The 16,942-nt window shown below is 44.5% G+C and overlaps 1 non-coding gene across 1 annotated transcript; it reads left to right on the top strand.

The window, feature by feature from the left end:
• Positions 1-7,484: 7,484 nt before the first annotated feature.
• LOC116272277 lies at positions 7,485-7,588 on the top strand. Its single transcript, XR_004180993.1, has one exon. It is a non-coding gene; the product is annotated as a small nucleolar RNA U13 (small nucleolar RNA).
• Positions 7,589-16,942: the final 9,354 nt, after the last annotated feature.

The raw sequence follows: 16,942 nt of genomic DNA, 5'->3' as shown, positions 1-16,942 counted from the left end.
TTGATTTTCTGTACATACCAAAAGATCATAGATGGAGAGGACTTAACTGAAGTCTGCAGTCAGTATAAAGATCTGAGGGATGCAGAGTGTAGTGGCTCACTCCTGTAATCCCAGCACTTTGGAAGTTCGAGGCGGGCAGATCACTTGAAGCCAGGACTTTGATACCAGCATGGCCAACATGGCGAAACCCTGTCTCTACTAAAAATACGAAAATTACCCAGACGCAGTGGCACATGCCTGTAATCCCAGCTGCTTGGATGGCAGAGCTATGAGAATCACTAGAACCTGGGAGGCGGAGGTTGCAGTGAGCAAGACCTGAGGCACAGTAATGGGGAAGGAGTTAACAGACATGCAAAATGATTCACATGTAAATTGCCCTGGTAATGGAAAAGTGAACAGACCCTCAAGCTTAATACACAGACCTGGGATTATTAATTTTCCACCCTCAAAGCCCTGAATTCTGTCTCTAGATCCAAACCCAGTAATAGTGGAATGGATAACAGATTCCCAGTTCAAGGTAAAATCAAGGGTTGATTTAGATTGGAAGAATTAATAGAAGCCCAAGTTGGAGAGCACAGATAAGAGACTTTGATGGTGGAATTGCTAACAATGGCTGGGGTTTGAGGTGAGGTCAGAGGGATAGGGATGGTGGAAGAGTTAAGAAGGACTTGGTTTGAGTATAGGCAAGATGGGCATCAATGGTCGAATATTTCAAAGATGCCTGTATTCATTTCCTATTGCTGCTCTAGCAAATTATCACAGACTTACTTGATCAAAACAACACAAATTTATTATCTTACAGTCCTGCAGGTCAGAAATATGATATGTGTTTCACTGGGCACTCCCTGTATTCCTTGACTCGTGGTCCTTTCCTCCATCTTCAAAGCTGACAGTGTAACATCTTCACATCGCTCTCTGACAGTAACCTTCTGCTTCCATCATCACATCATCACATCTCCTTCTCTCTCCTTCTCTAACTCAAACCCTCTCCTTCCCTGTTTTTTTGTTTTTTTTTTTAAATAATAGAGACAGGATCTTGCTCTGTCACCCAGGCTGGAGTGCTGTGGTGTGATCAGAGCTTACTGTAACCTTTAACTTCAGGGCTCAAGTGATCCTCTCACCTCCGCCTCTGGAGTAGCTAGGACTACAGGCAGACACCACCATGCCCAGATAATTTTTTAACTTTTTTTTTTTTTTTTAAATGGAGTCTCGCTCTGTCACCCAGGCTGGAGTGCAGTGGTGCGATCTCGGCTCACTGCAAGCTCCGCCTCCTGGGTTCACGCCATTCTCCTGCCTCAGCCTCCCGAGTAGCTGGGACTACAGGCACCCACCTGAATGCCCGGATAATTTTTTGTGTTTTTAGTAGAGATGGGGTTTCACCATGTTAGCCAGGATGGTCTCGATCTCCTGACCTTATGATCAGCCCACCTCGGCCTCCCAGAATGCTGGGATTACAGGCGTGAGCCACTGCGCCCAGCCGTTTTTTAACCTTTTGTAGAGACAGGGTCTTGCTAGGTTGACCAGGCTGGATTCCATCTGCTGGCCTCAAGCAATCCTCCCAACTCAGCCTCCCAAAGTGCTCCCTCCCTCTTGTAAGGACCCTTGATTACATTGGGCTCATCTAGATAATACAGGAAAATCTCATCTTAAAATTCTTAATCACATCTGCAAAGTTCCTTTTGCCATGTAAGGTAACATATTCACAGGTTCTAGGGGTTGGGAGAGGGACATCTTTTGGGGACTATTAACCTGTCTACCACAATGCTCAATGTTTAAGTCAAACCAGAGGGCCAATGGGGGTGGAAGATTTGGTTAAAGCATGGGGTATTAACAAGAGAAAGCTATCAATGGTTCGAATCAGCTTTAAATTCACATAAGATGGGCATAGATGAGGGGTCCAGGCTGTTATGTCAGAATTGCATCACGGGCCTGAGTTCAAAGTTAAAACAAAGGAAACTGATGGAATCTCAACAGAGACCCTGAACCCTGGATCAAAGCCCCAGGAGCACTGGTGGTTAAAAAAAAAAAATGTTAACAGAGACCCACGTTTAAGATCTAGAATATAGACACATTGATGGTGGAATAATTAACAGGTTTGAGGTTAAAACTGAGGGTCGGTTGGGTGTGGTGGCTCATGCCTGTAATCCCAACACTTTGGAAGGCCAAGGTGGGTGGAACACAAGGTCAAGAGATCAAGATCATCCTGGCCAACATGCTGAAATCCTGTCTCTACTAAAAATACAAAAATTAGCTGGGCATGGTGGTGCATGCCTGTAGTCCCAGCTACTTAGGAGGCTGAGGCAGGAGAATTGGAGGCAGAGGTTGCAGTGAGCCGAGATCGTGCCACTGCACTCCTGCCTGGTGACAGAGCGAGACTCCATCTCAAAAAACAAAACAAAACAAAACAAAAAATCTGAGGGTCATTGATGATTAAAGACTTAACAGGGCTGGGTGCAGTGGCTCACACCTATAATCCCAGCACTTTGGGAGGCTGAAGCAGGAGGATCACTTGAGCCCAGGAGTTCAAGACCAGCCTGGGCAACACAGCAAGAACCCATCTCTACAAATAAAAAAATAAATAATTAGCTGGGTGTGGTGGTACATGCCTGTAGTCTCAGCTACTCCAGAAGCTGAGGCAGAAGGATCGCTTGAGCCCAGGAGTTCGAGGCTGCAGTGGGCTATGATTGTGCTGCTGCACTTCAGCCTGGGTGACAGAGCAAGACCCCTAAAAAAAGAAATTTAACAGCCAGCCAGATTCAATGTCAAAAAATGGGAACATTAATGCTAAAATCTATAACTGAGCTCTAGGTTTAATGTATCAATCAGAGTGGGAAAACTAATGGTGTTAAGAAACCTGGATTTAATTCACAGATCAGAAGAAGCATTGATGGAGGAAAAAATAAAAAGAAGTCAGGTTTGGTTTTCATGATAGAAATGAGTTGATGATGAAAATAGTTAACAAAGACCTCAGTTAGATGCCCCAACAAGTAGGGCATTAGGGCCGGAAGCATTAACAGAAGTAGGCATAAAGATAAAACTGAACAGGCTGGGCACAGTGGCTCAAGCCTGTAATCCCAGAACTTTGGGAGGCCGAGACAGGTCACTTGAGGTCAGGAGTTCGAGACCAGCTTGGCCAACATGATGAAACCCCATCTCTATTAAAAATACAAAAATTAGCCAGGCGTGGTGGCACATGCCTGTAATGCTAGGTACTCAGGAGGCTGAGGCATAAGAATCACTTGTACCCTGGAGGGGGAGGTTGCAGTGAGCTGAGATCACACCACTGCACTCCAGCCTGGGTGACAGAGTGAAATTCCATCTCAAAAAAAAAAAAAACCATAAGGGTGAGAGAGAGAGAGAGAAAGGTGCTGAGTGGCAGTGAAGGTGGAAGAGTTAACAGAGGACCAAGACCAAGGCTCAGATCTGAAGGCTGTAGATGGCAGAAATGTGACCCAAGGCCCAGATTCAATGTGGAGAAGAGAGGACACATAATCTGCTGTGTAGTCCTAACTAAAGCCACAATCATGTCTAGACTTAATTAGTGTTATACAGTAGCTGCTGTGGACTGAATTGTGTTCCCTCAAAATTTGTATGTTGAAGTCCTAACACCCTACATGACTGCATGGGAGATACGGCCTATAAGGAGATGATTAAGGTTAACGATGTCAGAAGGTGGAACCCTGATGGGAGACAAGTGTAAGAGACACAAGAGATTTTCTCTCTGCCATGTGACTACACAGCATGAAGGCAGCCATTGGCAAGCCAGAAAGAAAGGCTTCACCAGAAACCAAACCTTTCTGGAACCTTGATCTTGGACTTTCCAGCCTCCAGAACTGTGAGAAAATAAATTTCTATTGTTTAAGCCATCTAGTCTACGGCATTTTGTTATTGCAACCTGAGCAGACTAATACAGTAGCTATGTACATCTTTAAGATTTCTCTCAAATATGTGGGAAACCATGTATGACAGGACCCCTGGAAGTTAAGAATTTTCATGATGATCAAAGCCCTTCTCAATAATTTTTTGATGCTTCTCTCTAGACACGTCCACAGGAATTTTTAAAAATAAAATGTTTAGGCAGAGCACAGTGGCTCAGGCCCATAATTCCAACACTTTGAGATCCCAAGGCAGGAGGATAGCGTGAGCCCAGGAATTGGAGACCAGCCTGGGCAACATAGCGAGGTCCCATCTCTACAAAAAATGTAAAAAAAAAATAATAAAAAATAAAAAATAAAATAATCTTTACAAAAATGTTTGATGCAGTAAGTAATGCCCTTCATGCATACTCCTGGACTCTAGGCCCAGAGCTTCTGATCCAATAAGTCAAGGATGAGGTCCAATAATCTGCATTTATTTTAATGCTTTATTTGGAAATAATTTCGAACTTACAGAAAAAGTTGCAAAAATAGTACCAAGAACTCTCATGTACCCTTCATCCAGATTCTCCAAATGTGATTATTTTATCCCATTTTCTTTACATGTATATAACATATATGTACATATATATGTGTGTATATTATGTGTGTGTGTGTGTATATATATACACACATACATAATTTTTTTCTGAGTCATTTAAATATAAAAGTCAGCCTGGCAAGGTGGCTTAGGCCTATAATTGCAGCACTTTGGGAGGTCAGGGTGGGATGATCACTTAAACTAAGGAGTTCGAGACCAGCCTGGGCAACATGGCAAAATCCCATCTCTATCAAAAATACAAAAAATTAACCAGGTGTGATGGCACACACCTGTGGTCCCAGCTACTCAGGAGACTGAGGGGGGGGGGGATTGCTTGAACCTGGGAGGTGGAGGATGCAGTAAGCCGAGATCACGCCTCTGTACTCCAGTCCGGGCAACAGAGTGAGACTCTGTCTCAAAAAACAAAGAAACAAACAAACGAAAAAAAAAAAACAGTAAATGTCCCTAAATACTAGTGTGTTTTTGCTAAAGAAAAACAGAGAAAACAGGACATTGCCTTATATAACCACAATATAATAATCAAAATCAAGAAATTAACATTGGTACAGCACAATTATCTAATCTTTAAACCTTTTCAGGCCGGGTGCAGTGGTTTGTGCCTGTAATCCCAGCACTATGAGAGGCCGAGGCGGGTGGATCACTTGAGGTCGGAGTTCGAGACCAGCCTGGCCAACATGGTGAAATCCCATCTCTACTAAAAATGCAAAAATTAGCTGGGTGTGGTGGTGGGGGCCTGTGATCCCAGCTGCTCGGGAGGCTGAGGCAGGAGAATCGCTTGAACCTGGGAAGCAGAGTGGTTGCAATGAGCTGAGATCACGCCATTGCACTCCAGCCTGGGTGACAAGAGTGAAACTGTCTCAACAAAACAAAACAAAACAAAAACAAAATCAAAACCTTTTCAAAATGTGCCAATAGTCCCAATAATGCTCTTTACAGCAAAAGAAAACTTTTTTTCTGTTCCTGGATCCAGTCCAGATTATGCTTTGCATTTACCTGTCTCATCTCTTCAGTCTCCCTTAATCTGTCCTTTCTTCATCTTTTATGACACTGGCCTTTTTTGAAGGACATAGGCAGGTTGTTTCACAGAATGTACCTTGGGTTCATACTGACATCTCTGATTCCAGTCCAAGGTCTCAGGATTATTCTAGCCCTACCTCCTTTCCAGATTTGTAAGGCCTTTCTCAGGCAGTGAGAAACATGGCTCTCATTATCTCTATTTTACTCAGTTGCTCAATCCTCATATACACATAAAGTAGTCTCAGAATTCCTAACCATAACCCTGTGTTAAAAAAAAAAAAATCACTAACTAAATTACAACATTTGCCTGGGCATGGTGGCTCATGCCTGTAATCCTAGCACTTTGGGAGGCCGAGGGGGGAGGATCACTTGAGCCCAGGAGTTCAAGATTAGCCTGGGCAACATAGGGAGACCCCATCTCTATTTAAAAAATAAAAATATTTGTGTACAGTCATTTTTGCTTTTTGTCTTATAGTATCCAGTGAAAATAACTGTTTCCCAAAGTTACTTAGAGTAGTTATTTTCTTCCTCATGCCCGTTAGCATGGTTATGTTATTCATTTGTAATATGCTTAGGTTCCTTTGTTTCTATTTATGTTCCATTTTGGGTTCCCCCAAGCCTAGTTTATTTTAATGTATTTATTTTGTCACCCACTTCCTCACTTTTCCATATCTATTTTTGGAATATGTGAAACATTACTATGCTTCTAAAAGAGGCAAAACTATACCAAAAGAATAAAAGTGTTCCTCCCTGCTCATCCCTACTTCCTGTCCCCTCCTTTCCACCATGTGCCTACCCATTCCCTTTAGGTAACAAATCTCGTTCATTATTGTTTCATGTGCAAGCTCAGGATGAAAGTGTTGGGCCCTGGGAGGTGGATTCCCATGATTCCATGCTCTGGTTCCCTTCTGCAGTAAATGTATCCAAAGTCCTGACCGTGCTTCTTAAATTTTCTGGGTGTAATGTATTGAAGAGGGTCGGGGAATTCACCTGAGCGCATGGTTGTGGGATCATCCAGAAATTGAGGAGTTTCACTATTTTATTTAATTTAACGTTTAAAAAGGTAAAGTGTGTTCTATATACCTGTAAGAAAACAGCCAGTTTATGGCAAAAACGGTGCCGTCTTGAAGCAAGCCCACCATCATGATCAATGTTTGACTCCTGCATACCGAGGTGTTTTGCAGCAAGATTTTTAAACAGTTCCTGTAGTATAGGTAACCTTAATAATAATGCTTATTTAACCTGCCCAGTTTTCTTTCTTTCTTTCTTTCTTTCTTTCTTTCTTTCTTTCTTTCTTTCTTTCTTTCTTTCTTTCTTTCTTTCTTTCTTTCTTTCTTTCTCTTTCCTTTCTCTCTCTCTCTCTTTCTCTCTCTCTCTCTCTCTCTCTCTTTCTTTTTCTTTCTTTCAGAGTCTCTCTCTGTCACCCAGGCTGGAGTGCAGTGGTATGATCTTGGCTCACTGCAACCTCTGCCTCCCGGGTTCAAGCAATTCTCCTGTCGCAGCCTCCAGAGTAGCTGGGATTACGGGTGCCTGCCATCCACACCTGGCTAATTTTTGCATTTTTAGTAGAGACAGGGTTTCACCACGTTGGCCAGGCTGGTTTCAAACTCTTGACCTCAAGTGATTTGCCCGCCTTGGCCTCCCAAAGTGTTGGGATTACAGGTGTGAGCCACTGTGCCCAGCCTCCCCAGTTTTCCAGAGTTTTGGCAAGAAAGTCTAAGACCAGACTGGCTGGACATGCCTTTACTCTAAAAGCATGCTATAGAAAGAATACTTTCTGATGGGCGGGTGCGGGTTTCCACCCTCTTGGAACTCCCTGAGACATGGCTTCCATTCCTAAGTCCCTATTAAATATTTCTTTCTGAGAAACTGGGCTTGTCAGCCTTGCTCTTCTGCTTTTCAGTTCCCTTGACCTTTAGGGGTGGGTTGCATATACCAGCTACTGTGGAACATTTGCTGAGCCAGGCAGGAGCTGAAGAACCAAGAAATTGATCCTTTTGTAGTTCCTAAGCATGATGATTGGGTGTTCATGTGCTTATGTGAGATGTGCCTTTCTCAAACCTTGTTATGACATCAGCACATTATTCAACTGATATGAAAAAAAAAAATGGGTTAGGGGAATGAAGCATCTGTGTGTGAAACTCCAGGGTGATCAGCAACATCTATGTGGGGTGATGTGACACCTCTGCTAGATTCTTGTGGACCTCTGCATGAGTAACGGCACATCCCAAAAACTCAAAAGGAGTTATTAACTGAAAGCCATATAGTGCACTGCGATAGGGAAGGATGGTGGGTAACCTATCCAGTGGGCTGCCCACTTCTCTGAGCTGTTCATTTGGCTTTGGAGGCCCAGTTAGCAGCAGAGGCGAAAATTAGATGGCTAGGGAAGGAATTGCAATGAGAAAAAGACACGTGACTTTTGACTTCTCTCCTTGCATCCAACATAATGAAGAAAATTGACGACCAAGAGAACAAAAATTGAAACCTTAGCATGTAGACAGATTGGTCCGCCTGGGGGGAATGAAATGGAAATGACCAGAAATCAAAGCTATCATAACTAAGCCCGATTGGGATGTGAAAATTTGGAATACCTGGGAATGTTGTGGAGAGGAATATTTCAATGACATAGAAGTCATAGCTGAAGAGGGGAATGAAGATCATTGGCAAGCTCACCCCTCGTGCACAGGAAAGTGAAAGCTGAACAACTCCAGCAATGTGGGAGTCGATGGATCCAGGAGACTCTCACTATCGGGGTATATCACTTTCACTATCACTATCTCACTGCTACAGAACTCTTAAAGATTGCAAAGACGTTTAAACATCCACCTAAGTAACCACTGACCTCTTAGATCGTCCGATTGTGGGACACAGGGTTTTTCTTTAGCTGGGAATCAAGCAGAGAAAAATGATTAACATCATCACCCATCTGGTCCTGCGGCAATGCCTTCATAACCCAGGAAGAATAGCCTTATGGAATGGATTATTCTAGCTATGAGAGAGGCTTGACCTAATGAAAAAGATTTACCAGGAGGGATAACCTGCTGGTGGTCAATCAAAGAGGCCCAGAGGCTTCTCTGGGAATTAGGAATTAGGCAAGCCATCTGTACCTGGGTTTTCACAGGAACTGTTATAGCAGTTTTTACTGCCAGGGTGAAAAATAAATTGCTACAGCATGCACCAAGAAAATGACATGGCCCTTTTCTATCTTTGTTGAGGCCTGGAGTGGAACAAGATTATACACATGATGTGGGAAAAGCCATTGCAAATTTGGAAAAAACTGAGCAAACCAGGGACAGGGTAAGCTTGGGAACCCAATGAGGGTTAGCAAAAGGGAAAAAGAAAATCCCACAGAAAGAAGGAGGAAAAAAAAAGGGAAAAGGATAGATAAGAGGCACATGTAAGTAAATGTGGCATGATTTATTGGGAGCAGAAATATCCCAATAAAAAATAGACAAGCAACCTAATGCTGTATTAGCTGCCACACAGAGGGAACTACAGCCTGAACAGCAATTTTGTTGCTTCCTTTCTGCCCCTCCCACAGAAGAGGAATACTCGACCCCTTCTTGCAACGCCCCAGCCTATCAGGGTGGATCCCACCCCAGCTCCGAAATTAGTAGGGCCGAGGTTAATCCCATATTTGGGCAATAGAGGGTGACCAGAGGCCCCATATTGAGCTCATCACTTACTGGTCCTGAGAAACAAGAAGACTATTGCCTTACTAGGGACGGGATGTACTTTAATCCATGGACACATTCAGAAAGACCCCTTGGTCAGTGGTCTACCATTGATGGTTATGGCGGACAAATGATCCCAGTAAAAAGGACTTTAATACATCTCGGTTTGGAGAAAGTGTCCCCTGCCCCGTATATGGTGCTTATTTCCTCTATTCCATAAAATATTTTAGGCATGAATATTAGGAAAGACTGTAAACTTTAGTGGAAGAATTCAGATTAAAGGTGATTATAGTACAGATATTCTTAGGAAAGATGGAAACCCGTACAATTCTCTAGCCCTAGGTGGGTTGTCAACGTTAAACAATACAAATTGCCTGAGGGGCATGCTGTAATAAGTGCAGTTACTGAGGAATTTAAAAGGTGCATATTATCCGACCAACTCAAAGCAAGATTATCAGTTCCATCTGGCCTGCATGTAAACCAGACCGGGCCTGGCTGATGACTGCAGGTTACCAGAAATTCAACAAGGTAACCCTGGCCATGCAAGCTGCAGTTTCTTAAATTACTCAGGTAGTCAACCACATCGTGTCTGTCTTGGGTACACATCATGCTGTCTTAGGTTTGGCTAATACCTTTTTCTGCATTCTACTGTCCAAATAATCACAAAACCAACTTGCTTCTACCTGGCAAGGTTTCCAGTGGACCTTTCAAGTGCTGCCCTTGGGCTATTTCACATTCTTACAATTTGCTACCCAATGATAGCTAGAGATGTGTCTTTGCTCTCGCTCCTGACTTCTCTTTTTTGATCTTCTTATATGTATAATATGATGTTAACCTCTGAGATGTTCATGTGTATTATGAAAGTCTCAGGGCATTGTTCAATCATCTTCTGGATCAAGGATGGGAAATCAACCCTTCAGAAGATCCAGGGCCCAGGGCCTGCAGTGAAGTTTTAGGAGTTACATGGTGGGGTAAGATTCCTTTTATATTGGGTACATTAATGGACAAAGTCCAGTAACATTCAACTCTGAAAACAGAAAAGAAATCCAAACATTTGTGGGTCTTTTAGGATATTAGCATTTATCCCACACTTAGCCCAGTGTTTGAGGCCACTATATGGACTTATTAGAGAAAGAACACATTGAAACTGGGACACATCACAGCAGGGAGCTTTGAACAGGCTAAAGTGCTAGTATAGCAGGCACAAGCCTCAGGCACCCCTTTAGAGGGAGTAGCAATGACTTTGGATATTACTGCTACTCCTGTGGGCAGGAGTTGGGTCTTATGGCAACCACGGCATGGTAAATCAGTCCCTTTAAGATTTTGGTCACAATTATGGAAAGGAGCAAAGCCAGATACTGAAACAGGAAATTTTCCCTGATCCCTTCACAGGCCTCATGACAGGGGTGCCTCGCTTACTCAGCCCACAGCTCTCAACCCCCTGTGGGATGGGAAGCATGCAGGTGAGCAGGTGTAAGAGCCAGGGAAAGTGCTTTTGGGCACTGGCAGGAGCAAAACTCTGTGCGTGCCCCAAGGCAGCATCTAAGGGGGATAAAAATCCCATGGCCCCCAAAGCCCCAGAGGGCGTGTGTTGCAGTGAGGTCTTTTAGCTTTGCTGTCCGAGGATGGCTTAAGTAAGTGTTTAACAGCTTAGCGGACCCTCTACGTTTTCGTGAGAGCAGAGGGTCTGTGTGACAGCCTTTTTGTAATCCGAGCTCTTGTCCAGCATCCAGGAAAAAGCAGATTGCACGAATGAATTGAAGGGTAACAAATGCAGAGGATTTTATTGCCGATGGAAGTGGCTCTCAGTAGGAAAGGGAGACGGAAAGAGGAAGGAGCAGGAGAGTATTCTTCCCCTGAAGTCTGGCCATATTCAGCCAGACTCTTCTCCAAAGTCCTGCCGTCAAGCCATCCCTCTGAAGTCAAACTGCATCTCTCCAATGTTCAACTGCTTCTTTTCTTCTCCCCTTCTCTGCTCTCTGCCAGTGGAGCCTGGGGTTTTTATGGGTACAGGATGGAGAGCATGGTGGGCCAGGGGTGGTGTTGAAAAAGGCAACATTTGAGCAGGAAAACGGGGATGTAAAGTTCTCACTTTGGGCTGTGGTTCCAGGCTTGAAGGTGGGGCCCTCGTCAGGGACTCCACTTTTTCTGCCTGGAATTTCTCTCCCTCCTGTCCCTATCAATACTCTCCCATTGAACAAGTGCTAGCAGTGTATGCTTTACGGCAGGTGGAATCATTAGCAAAGACCCTTCCCATGACTGTGAGAACTGGTCTACCAATCAAGGGATGGATAGAAGGATTATTTAAATCACCCACCTCCGTTTAAATCCCAAACACCTACCTTGAATAAATGGCATGCCTATTTGCAACAATGAAGTGTCCTGGTAACCAATCCCTTAAGCCCAGAATTGCATGCTGTGTTAGGCCTTGTTATATGTGAGCAACCAAAAGACATCCCTTTGCCCCTTCCTACTCCAGTGCCTGACACAATAAGCAAAGGAGTGTTATGCATCCCTGACCATGCTTGGTATACAGATGGCTCCAGCAAGGGAAACCCCTGTACTTGGACCACTGTTGCTATATGACCACAAACTGAAACAATCTGGCTTGATATAAGTACCCATCACAGTAGACAGTGGGCTGAGTTGCAAGCTGCTTGGTTAATAATCACACATAAGCCCTGGCCCCTGGCTCTTTGTGCTGATAGCTGGGCTACATTCAAAGGCCTAATTGTGTGGCTAACCCAGTGGCAACAAGAAAAATGGATGTTTATGCACAAACCCATATAAGGCATGAACATGTGGCAAGACATATAGAGAAGCTGCAACACCCTGCAGCTGATGAAATAGTTGGCATTTCATGTAGTGGTACACAGTAAGACTCAGTTCCAGGAAATATAGAAGCTGACAGCCTAAAAACAATTAGAAGCGTTGTGCTCTGTCCCAGGCCAATGAATAGAGACCTGGGTACATAACAAAAGTAGTCATAGAAGTGCAAGAGTAGGCTTGGAGATAGCCAAGAAGTCAGGATTGCCCTTAAAATATAATGACCTCCCAATAGCTGTTAAAAATGTTGATACGGTTTGGCTCTGTGTCCCCACCCAAATCTCACGTTGATTTGCAATTCACACATGTCAGGGGAGGTGGCTGGATCATGGGGGTGGTTCCCCCATGCTGTTCTCATGATAGTGAGTGAGTTCTCAAGAGATCTGATGGTTTAAAGGTGTTTGGCAGTTCCGTCTTTGCTCTCTTTCTCTCCTGCCGCCATGTGAAGAAGGCCCTTGCTTCCCCTTCACCTTCTGCCATGACTGTAAGTTTGTTGAGGCCTCCCCAGCCACGTGGAGCTGTGAGTCAATTAAACTTCTTTCCTTTATACATTACGCAGTCTCAGGCAGTTCTTTATAGCAGTGTAGAAGCGGACTAATACAAATGTATACCACATTCTTGATTGCATCCACACTATATACCATCTCATGCAGGGCACACTCATAGGGCTGTCCACCCTATAATAGATCAGCAAATGAATTATATAAGGCTCCTTTTTGTAAGTCAAGACAAAAAGTATGTATTGGCCTGTGTAGATACTGCTACTGAACTGCTGTAAGTTTGTCTTTGTAAGTGAGCTAATCAAGCCAGTACTATTAAAGGTTTAGAGGCTCTCAGTACTATGTATGGATATCCTTGACACATTGACAGTAACCAAAAGACCCATTTTGCTGGACATGATGTGCAGGACTGGGCCAGGGAACACAACAGATCATGGCACTTTCATCTCCCATGTAACCTCCAAACAGCAGGGTTAACTAAAAGGAAAACTGGTCTTCTGAAAGCACAAATTCAGTTTCCTGGGGAGGCTGGGCATGGTGGCTCATGCTTGTAATCCCAGCACTTTGGGAGGCCAAGGTGGGAGGATCACTTGAGGTCAGGAGTTCGAGACTAGCCTGGCCAACATGGCAGAACCCCGTCTCTATTTAAAAAACTACAAAACTTAGTCAGGCATGGTAGCATGCACCTGTAATCCCAGCTACTCTGGAGGCTGAGGCAGGAGAATTACTTGAACCTGAGAGGTAGAAGTTGCAGTGAGCCAAGAGCATACCACTGCACTCCAGCCTGGGCAACAGAGTGAGACTCTGTCTCAAAAAAATAAAAAAGTTTCCTAGGGAAACCTACAGTATTAATCTGTTCTCATATTGCTATAAAGAAATACCTGAGACTGGGTAACTGGAAAAGAGGATTAATTGGCTCACCGTTCTGCAGGCTATACAGGAAGCATAGCAGCTTCTGATTTGGAGAGGACTCTGGAAGCTTCTGATCATGGTGGAAGGCAAAGGGGAAATAAGCAGCTCACACGGCAGGAGCAGGAGCAAGAGAGAGTGAGGGAGGAAATGCTACACACTTTTAAACAAACAGATCTCACAAGAACTCACGCACTATTGTGAGGATAGTATGAAGGGGGTGGTGCTAAACCATTCATGAGTAATCCACCCCCTTGATCCAATCACCTCCCACCAGGCCCCACCTCCAACACTGGGGATTACAATTTGACATGAGATTCGGTAGAGATACAGATCCAAACCATATCACCTATCACCTACCTTGCTAGAGTGGATGAATATACTATCTGCAGGGCTTATTTATTTAACTTCAGCCAAAGCAGGATGCTTGCTCTATATGACTGGTTGGGAACACCGTGCCCCAAGCCTACCAGTGTTTGCATATGGGTAACTGAGAAGACTGCTGCTTTGCTCCCAGACCTGATTGACAACCAGCATATTTTGTGCATGACAACACTGACAGATACACTCTCAGGGGAGAGGACACTGCACTGGGGCTTAGAATGGCAAATACCCCCAGGCTGGATAGGCTATTTCCTGCCAGAGAGGGGGAAATATCCTCAACAGTTAGAGTGGTTCCCATTGCTCCTATTGAATACTGGACCCATGATCACCCACTATAAATGGTTAGGGGAAGCAGTATCATAAGCGAACTAACACAGGAACAGAAAACCAAATACCGCACGTCCTCACTTGTAAATGGGAGCAAACCATTGAGTACACATGGACACAAAGAAGGGAACAACAGACACCAGGGCCTACTTGAGGGTGGAGGGAGGGAGGATCAAAACACTACCTATAGGATACTAAACTTATTGCCTGGGTGATGAAAGAATCCGTACGCCAAACCCCTGTGACATGCAATTTACCTATATAAGAAACCTGCACATGTACCCCTGAACCTAAAATAAAAGTTTTTTTTAATTTAAATTTTAAGTTTTTTTTTTTTTTTTTAAAAAGAAGCACAAATTCAAACTTTCCTGGAGAAACCTACCTTGCAAAGGTGGATGAATATGTGATCTGAAGCCCTTATTTCTTTAACTTCAGCCAAAGGGATGAGGTGCCTGCCCCATATGACAGGTTGGGACCACTATTCCCCAAGCCTACTATTGTTCACATACAGGTAACTGAGAAGACTGCTTTGCTTTCAGACCTGGTTGACACCCACCATATTTTCTGCATGAAGATAGTGGCAGACATTCTACCAGGGGAGGGGAGACTGCACTGGGGCTTAGAATGGCAAATACACCCAGGCTGGATAGGCTATTTCCTGCCAGAGACGGGGGGAATATCCTCAACAGTTAGAGTGGTTCCCATTGATTTGATTGAATACTGGTCCCCGATCACTCGTTATAAATGGTCAGGGGGCAACACATATACCCCATGGCACGGTGGTGAGCTCTCTAATATGGTGTACTCTCAACCAAATTACTTTGACCACAGCCGCTGACACTTCATCCCTGGGCAACATGGATGGTATACGGCCCCTTTCCCTTTACAAAAGCCAAGAGCTGACTCTATACTAACTACTCTAAATGAAAGGACTGGTGTATTCTAACAGATGGAAAACAACTTTCCTTGCAAATACCCACTAAATTTGTTTCCTTTCATCCTTAGTTGTCATGTTCTGCCAGTACTATCACTAGCTTCCACCGATGAAGCAAACCTTTTCCTACAATGGGCCAAAGAGTATGCTGTTGGCTTACAGAAAAACATCTGTTGGGGCCGGGCACAGTGGCTCATGCCTGTAATCCCAGCACTTTGGGAGGCTGAGGTGGGTGGATCACTGGAGCTCAGGAGTTCGAGACCAGCCTGGCCAACATGGTGAAACCCCATCTCTACTAAAAATACAAAAATTAGTTGGGTGTGGTGGTGGGTGCCTGTAATCCCAGCTACTCGGGAGGCTGAGGCAGGAGAATCGCTTGGGCCTGGGAGGTGGAGGTTGCAGTGAGCTGAAATCACGCCACTGCACTCCAGCCTGGGCAACAGAGCAAGACTCGATCTCAAAAAAAGGAAAAACATTGGTTGGGTATGCGGCTTCATGCCACGCTCCCATGCTTCTGGCTTGCTGTGGTGGGTATCTCTTTTCCAAGGACAAGATTGGAGAGAATATATAACACAAATGACCAGCTTCTCAGACAACCCCTGCATTGAATGCCCTAGTTGTTATTGGCTTCATAGCTGGCTTTGGTCCTGGGGCACCTGGTGGCAGAAGCTGCTTCTTCGTTTAGGTGTTGTGCTCCTATGTTGGTTACCGTCCTGGTTTTGCCTTTATTGTTGCTGCAGCATCTTCCTCCAATAAAGCCAATGAGCTGCTGCTATAGCCATACGATATCAAGCATCCTCCCTCTAGACCCAGGGACTATCAAGGAACAGGTAGGGGTGTGAGATTTTAAGGACCAGTACTGAGGAATGGAGTGTAGGTACACAGCCTGCTGTGTGGCCAGAGTGATTTCATCTTGAAGGGAAAACATCATGATGACAGATGTTTGACTCCCGCATACCAAGGTATTCGGCAACAAGGTCTTTAAACATTGGCCGTAGCATAGATAATGTCTCATAAAGATGCTTATCTAACCTCTCCAGTGGTCAGGAATTTCCACAAGAAAGTGTGAGGCATGGCCAGGTGCTCATGTTTTAGCGTAAAAATTTGCTACAGAAAGTAAACTTTCTGGAGGACGGGTGTGGGTTCCACCCTCTTGCAGCCACTGGACACATAGCTTCTGTTCAAAGGTCCCCATTAATTGTTTATTTCTGAGAAACTCAGTTTGTCAACCTCTTTCTTTGGCCTCTCAGTGCCCTCGGCCTTTGAGGGTAAGTTTATATAGACCTGCTCACCATGGAACAATACCAATGTGCCCAGTATATTGTCTTTCTTTCTAGAGCAATTACTAGGAAATAAAACAGTAGGAAATAAAAGGTTACAAGGTGTTGTATTTCTTTCTTTCCTCCCTTCTTCCTTCTTCCTTTCTTCCTTCCTTCCTTCTTCCTTTCTTCCTTTCTTTCGAGACAGAGTCTCACTTTATCGCTTAGGCTGGAGTGCAGTGCTGTGATCCTGGCTCACTGCAATCTCTGCCTCCCGGGTTCAAGTCATTCTCCTGCCTCAGCTTCCCGAGTAGCTGGGATTATAGGTGCCCGCCACCATGCCTGGCCAATTTTTGTATTTTTAGTAGAGACGGCATTTCACCATGTTGGCCAGGGTGGTCAGGAACTCCTGACCTTAGGTGATCCGCCCACCTTGGCCTCCCGAAGTGTTGGGATTATAGGCGTGACCCACCACGTCCGGCCTGCTGATCTCTTTTTGATGCATTCTCTCCATCCGCATCTCTCTAAACCTTCTCTAACAGACTGTCAGACTTTCCTCTCCCTCCTACACTCTCTTCCTTTTGTCTCTTTCTGCTCCTCACCTCTTGACTAAAGATGTTGGCTGCTGCATCTCTG

Source organism: Papio anubis, chromosome X (assembly GCF_008728515.1).
Source record: "Papio anubis isolate 15944 chromosome X, Panubis1.0, whole genome shotgun sequence".
Lineage (NCBI taxonomy): Eukaryota > Metazoa > Chordata > Mammalia > Primates > Cercopithecidae > Papio > Papio anubis.
The sequence above is the reverse complement of the archived record's forward strand: the minus strand, read 5'-3'. Positions and strand labels throughout refer to the sequence as shown.